The 6,487-nt window shown below is 37.4% G+C and overlaps 1 pseudogene; it reads right to left on the bottom strand.

Moving 5' to 3' along the window:
- Positions 1-398: 398 nt before the first annotated feature.
- Positions 399-1,650, bottom strand: LOC111147919 (annotated as a pseudogene).
- Positions 1,651-6,487: the final 4,837 nt, after the last annotated feature.

The following is a 6,487-nucleotide window of genomic DNA, read 5'->3' as shown; positions in this document are numbered from 1 at the left end:
TCTATATCTATATATATCTATATATCTATATATATATATATAGATATATATATATATATATTTTTTTTTTTTTAACTAGGAAGTACTTTAATCATTTTTCTTAGGGGAAAAAAAAAATTCAGACACTAACAGTCCACAACATTTCCACAACAAAGTACTGGTTGAGAGAGGTTTCCAAAGAACTGGGTTCTTTGAAGTCTTAGGGAGAAAAGTTGGTATGCTGCTTCACTATAGATGGATGGCATAGGTCATAAGTGGGAGACTTCTGGCTACTGAGCCAATCAGAACCCAGTGGAATGACACTTCCTTCTGTAGAGTTTATTTTCCTTCCTGTCTCCCCATCCCTCAGAAATGCCACCATATAAAACCCAGTAGCTTAGGTTGGCTTAGGTTGCAGTCTTCCCCTTGGAAAAGAAAAGGGGTGAAGAGAAAGCAAGGTCACTCCTGAGTCTCCATGCTTTCCTCCTCTTCTCCTTGAGTCAGTTCTTCTGTATTTTCCTCCTCTTCTTCCCCTTCCTTCTTCTCTGGTCGTTTCTCATCAGCCTTTTCTGAAGGTGTCACTATTACTCCATTCCAGGTAGATATTTCAGAAGCAAGATGGTTGGCATCACTCTCCTAGCCAAGAATCTTCTGAAAACCACCACGTGAGACAATTTGGACCAGAGCCTGAGCTGTGTAAAACATCATGTCCTATTGTTCCAGAGTCAAGACTGTGTGTACTCTGAAGTTGCCACACCTACAGGGGTCAGTGATACCCACCGACCCTGGCAGGAACAGTCTTGCAGCCAGAATCTGTTAAGCAATACCTGTATGCCATGTTTAGGGCCAAAGGCTGTCTGGTCGGACTGTTCATCAGAGCATAGTGCCCGAGTGTGTGTGAGGGGCTCAAAGCCAGGAAAACGAACTCTCGGCTCTTTTAGCAGTCTGATAAGAACTTTAACTGTGGACTGAGAAGCGTTTTCCTCAAACCAACAGGCATGTCTGATGGCTGCTAAGTCACTCTGCAACACCTTGATATCCAAATGGAGTTCTGGGTTCAGTTTTCAGAGACTAGGTGGCACTGTTGCAATGAAAATATTTGCCATAGCATCAGAAGAACTGATCTCAAAGCCAGTTTCATTGGTCAGCATGGTCAAAACTTCGGAAGGATCCTGTGCTCTTGGGCTTTCCCTAAGGCAGCACCAGCTTCCAATGTTGGCAGAATCTTTAGGATTTACCACCAAGTCAGCCACAATGTGTCCTGTAATCATTGTTCCCTTTTTATATGATCACCCCTGCCTGACTTCTTCAATTTGTACTCTAAATGTCCTTGAAGCCACAATCAAATTGTCAATCACATTGTTTACTTTCATTACCAGAGAAAGGATGGAGGCCTGTTGAGCAGAATTAGGAGCAAGGTCCTGATTCCTCTTCAGCAATATCTCACTGAAAGAAGTTTCAGCAGGCATTGGCTTGGCCCGGGAAAGGCCACTTCACACAAATAGAAATAAAATAGAACATGTGGCACAAAGAGCCTGAACCTTCTCCTGGGCCTCCTCAGGAACCAAAGCTCCTGCTGTGACATTGGCCTCTGTCACCCTTAAAACCCAAACAATGCAGGCCACAACAACCGCCCCTCTCCTTAGAGGAGCCTACACTCAAAACCACCATGTTATCTTAAACTCAACTAAGGAATGCATAACTAATAGTGTGTCCTTATCTCAAAGATGGTTTGGCTAGAAAAGGCTTCCTAGGTAGTAGGGTCTTAATTGTTGTTGGAAGAGTTAAAGAAGGGAATTACATAAAAACAACCCTTATATTTTCATTTTGTGGATGGCTAGGTCTTAAGTAACCTAAAGGAGGAAGCCTCAAACTGTATAAACAATTATGGACCAATTTCTGTAGAGAAATAAAATGCAAATAACAATATCTTTAGAAAGCAAGAAAAGGCTTTATCTGGTTTCAATTTTATTTTACTAAACTTATTTCTGCCTCTTAAGTGGAACATATCTGGGAGAAAATAAGTCATTGTCCTACTTACTATACAACTCCTTATCTAATCAAAGTCGTAATATGTTTGGCAAAGGATGCTGACAAGGCTTTTGAACATTCTCTGTTCTGTTCCCTTAATAGAGAGTCAATAAATATCTGTTAAATCAAGTTGTTCAGGTAAATGAAGTTCGCTTATTTTTCTTGTAAAGATTATTTACAAAAATCTTCTGAGACAAACACAGATCATTAGTCTCTTCAAAGTTGATTCAGAAAAGTTTTCTATATTTGTCATTAAAAACTTAAAGGACATCAAGAATAAATGAACTCACTGAAAATAGCAGTCTTATCTCTGGCTGCTTACTGTCTTGCCTTCAGGTATCTAGGAACTGCAGGATATTCTTCCCATTTACTACATAGTTTATTATATTTATTTATATTACATATTATTATATTTATTTATATTACGTATATTACATATTTATATTACATAGTTTATTATTTTTATTTATATTACATATTAAAAGTATAATATGTGTTATCATATAATACTTAATTTTATAGCTCCCTAGATGAATTTGCTCCTTTTACACTGGATCACCATTAAAACCAAGGATCTATGAGGCACTAAGTCTACTGTTTTCCAGAAGTCAAAGAGGAGTACTTGAACAGCGGTGCCATAGTAGAGAGAAAATGAAAAATGTTGGAATTACATTACTGGGAATTATAGTCAAGGGATACAGTAACACCATGTAACAATTTGTGTTGTTTATAAAGTGCTTCTGATGTATGCAAAATTAAACTGTATTAGTGCTTCCCAATTTTATTTTATGTCATGGCACACAAAAAGTGATAATATTCTCATGGCACACTGATGTAAACTGAAGGGAATTTGAAGGCATCTAATGGTCCCCAGTGCGAAAAAAAAAATAGTATTTTCTTATAGACATACACACACACACATACACACACACACACACACACACACACACAATTTAATATGTATGAAGGAAGATTAAATTTGGCTGTTGTTGCAATCTGTACCTGCCAGGATCTCTATCCACTCACTCGCTGCCGCCTTCCCTGGGAGCCTTCCCCTACCCTAAACACAGTGCTTTCTGGATTCCCTGACTGTTCTTCCCACATCTCACCAGGCCCATTGGACACACTGGACAGGTAACCCTATGTAGCTGCAGCTATGGCAGGTATTCAGATGGGAGAGTCTCTCTTTGGCCTTGCTAATTATAAAGGAGGGTGGCAAATCCATTCATATTGCTTGTCTCTGTAGACCATGGGTTTTGTTTTTAGACTTCTTTGATCATGCTCTCTTTGGAAGAGATTTCAGTGAAGTATTTTCAGGTAGCGATAGAAGGCCAGACACTGGACTCTACTTTGTCTCTAAGGGGAACGAAGGGATCACAAGGTCTTCGAGCACAGCTTAAACCATAAGAAAGTTCTGAATCATTTAATGCCAGAAATTACATTATGTCCTGAATCAACCATTGTTCCGGAGTTCATGGATTATAACAATGAAGAAGGCTTTGGAGATAATTAAAATATATGATACCTCATAAGATGTCCTCAAATCACTATGCCTCAGTTAAAATGCAGCTGTTACAGTGGGACGACAAAGTTAACAAATTACATGAAGCATGGTTACCTAGAGTCAAACGCACCCTCATCCATCCAGATATTCCAAAAAAAAAAAAAAAATTACAGTTTACATAGGGGAATATGACAGAGCAAAACAAACAAAATGAAATAGACTAATAAGCAATGTCAAATTTACTAATGACAAAGTATATATCCTATATTCTGATTTACTGTGATATCCCTTTTAGTCAGTGGTCTTAGAGCTTGTTTTAGCTTTCACTGCACATTGCAATCATTTAGGTAGACATTTTAAAAGACTAATTCCAGGGACTCAACTGAGAAATTGTAACTTAATTGGTCTTAGGTAGGACTTGAAAATAGATATTATTATTATTATTATTTAAAGATTTTATTTTTATTTATTTGAAAGAGAGTGAGAGAAATCACAGAGGGAGAAGAAGAAGTAGACTCCTTGCTGAGCACAGAGACTGCCATGGGGCTCAGTCCCAGGACCCTGATATCGGGACCTGAGCTGACAGTAGATGCTAATGAGTTGAGTAACCCAGGCACCCCCAAAATCGATATTATTGTAAAGCTTGCCAGGTGATGCTAACAAGAAACCATTATTTGGGAACCACTGCTTTAAACTTTCTGTTTTCTCCTTTCCCCTCTACCAGGAAGTAACTGGATATTCTTACATTTCTTTTTCCTTCAATGTCCACCCACTCTGCCTCTAGCATCCCTTCCTTTCTGTATTCTAATGATAAGCTTCTGAACTGTACATTAGGGTGGAATTTCTTTTTCTCAATACCTTAGGTACTAGCAGACACATAATCCCTGGAAACCAAGTAGCTTATCAGGATACTGTTGTGTGCTATATCCTATCAAAGGAAGCTCCTTGTCTACTCCACCCATCTTGTCCCAGATAATATTTCAAGTCTGAATTCTTGGCACAGCTAACAAAATAAAGTTGCATCACTGAGCTTTTATTCTTGCTCTTTCCTTAACTTGACCTCGAGCTGAACTGGTTGCTCAGCTCCTGAGGGCACTGGTAACAGTAAGACACCAATGATTCTGTACTAATTTAGGTGTTCTTTTCTTTTCCTTCAAATGTACACGCATAAATCTTTAATGATATACCCATAGAGCTTTTTCATACACAACTGCTAAGTGGTTCTATAATAAATAGACCAGATCTAGAATAGAAACACTGTTGCCACACTTTGAAGATACCAGTTGCAGAAACCATGAATTTAATGTCTGGCTTCACAGACATTTCACAATTCAAGTTCCACATAGAAGGACAGAAGAAAGGAAGGAAAGAAGAAAGAAAGAAAGGAATGAAGAAAAGAAGGGAGAAAGGGAGGGAGGAAGGGCAGAAAAAAGCAGGAAGGAAAGAAGGGGAAAATAAAGAAAAGAGAAAAAAGATTTTTATAGATTTTTAAATTATCAAAAAGGTTGTGGTACAACAACTTGCTAAACCAAATCCTGTTAAACATTAAGAGTATAGTTCTTGGCAATTCGAGTCAAATAAATATTGTACATAACCATAAAAATAGCAATTGCATTTTTCTAGATTATGGTAAATCTACACTGGTAGTTTTATGTAGCCATGGAAACCAAGCTTAACTTCATAAAATTATTTTCACATAATTATTTTACAGTTTATAAAAACAATTTTACTAGTTATAAAGGGGAAAATGAATCTGTCATTTAGAGTAGAAGAAATAAAAGCAAATGTAGTGCTTTGTACATATATATGAGTGTTACATATTATAGCTACAAAATGCATTCCCATGATAAAATGATGAAAAAAATGGGGATACTAATGATCTACTTATAAGGTTTATGTGATCTTACCTTTTTCAATTAGGACAACAGTTTCTGAGAAAAGCAACTAATTTAAGAAAACTAAATTACTGTGCTTAAAAGAACTATGTGTTCTGAATAAAATTTTATGACACTATTTTTTTGTGTGCGTTTTATGATTTGGGAGAAATATCAAGATACAAAATGCCATCTGTACGTAGACATTAAAAAGACTGACCCGTTATTTGTTCTACTTGATTGAGTGTAAAATCATCTTTGCTTTAAAAAGCAAATTAGTGAACAGCAATTTTTCATTAGGTAAACAGCATGATTACCAAACTTAGAGTTGGAGAGGGCTTCTATACCTACCCTACTTTAGCATATATGTTTATTTTATTGCCAATACTTTGTGAACCTTTGATTAATTGAAAATGTTACCTTTGTAGCAATATTAATTCTTGTGATTTATCCTATAAATTAAATTGGAAAGTAGAAGAACAATGTGATTATAATGAATTATTTCTAGGGGCACCAGAGTAGCTCAGTCAGTTAATTGGCAGGCTCTTGATTTTGGCTCAGGTCATTATCCAGAATCAGGCTCTGTGCTCAGTGGGGAGTCTGCTTGAGATCCTCTCTCCTGCTCTTTCTCCCTCTGCCCTTCCCCTTGCTCATGGGCTCTCTCTCTCTCTCTCAAATAAATAAATAAATCTTTAAAAAATGAATTATTTCTGGTATTTCTGGTACAGGTTTCCCCTGCTGTCTTAAAGTAGAGTGTTCTTAGGAAAGGTTTCCTAAGCTGAAATGATGTAAAGCAAAGAAATGATTACCAGTTATTGATATGGAAAATTTTCTGAGCATTCCCAGCCCCCCAAAATCACCTCTCTTAAGCTTTTCTGGTACCTTGAGGCACCTGGGTGGCTCAGTGGGTTAAAGCTTTTCTGATACCTTAGGACACATCTTGATAATGCATACACAGAATAAATCAAGATAAGGCACTGATGCTCACAGACATAGTTCAAAGATATAGTAGCTTGATGCTGAGATGCTGAGTGTGGTTCCCGGGAAAGAAGATCTGAGGTTTGCTCTGGGCATGTGCTGCCTCTGTAATGGCCTGTTG

The sequence above is a fragment of the Enhydra lutris genome, unplaced genomic scaffold, assembly GCF_002288905.1.
Source record: "Enhydra lutris kenyoni isolate GAN:26980312 unplaced genomic scaffold, ASM228890v2 scaffoldscaffold18, whole genome shotgun sequence".
Classification (NCBI taxonomy): Eukaryota; Metazoa; Chordata; class Mammalia; order Carnivora; family Mustelidae; genus Enhydra; species Enhydra lutris.
This window is presented reverse-complemented; position numbering and strand designations above follow the sequence as displayed.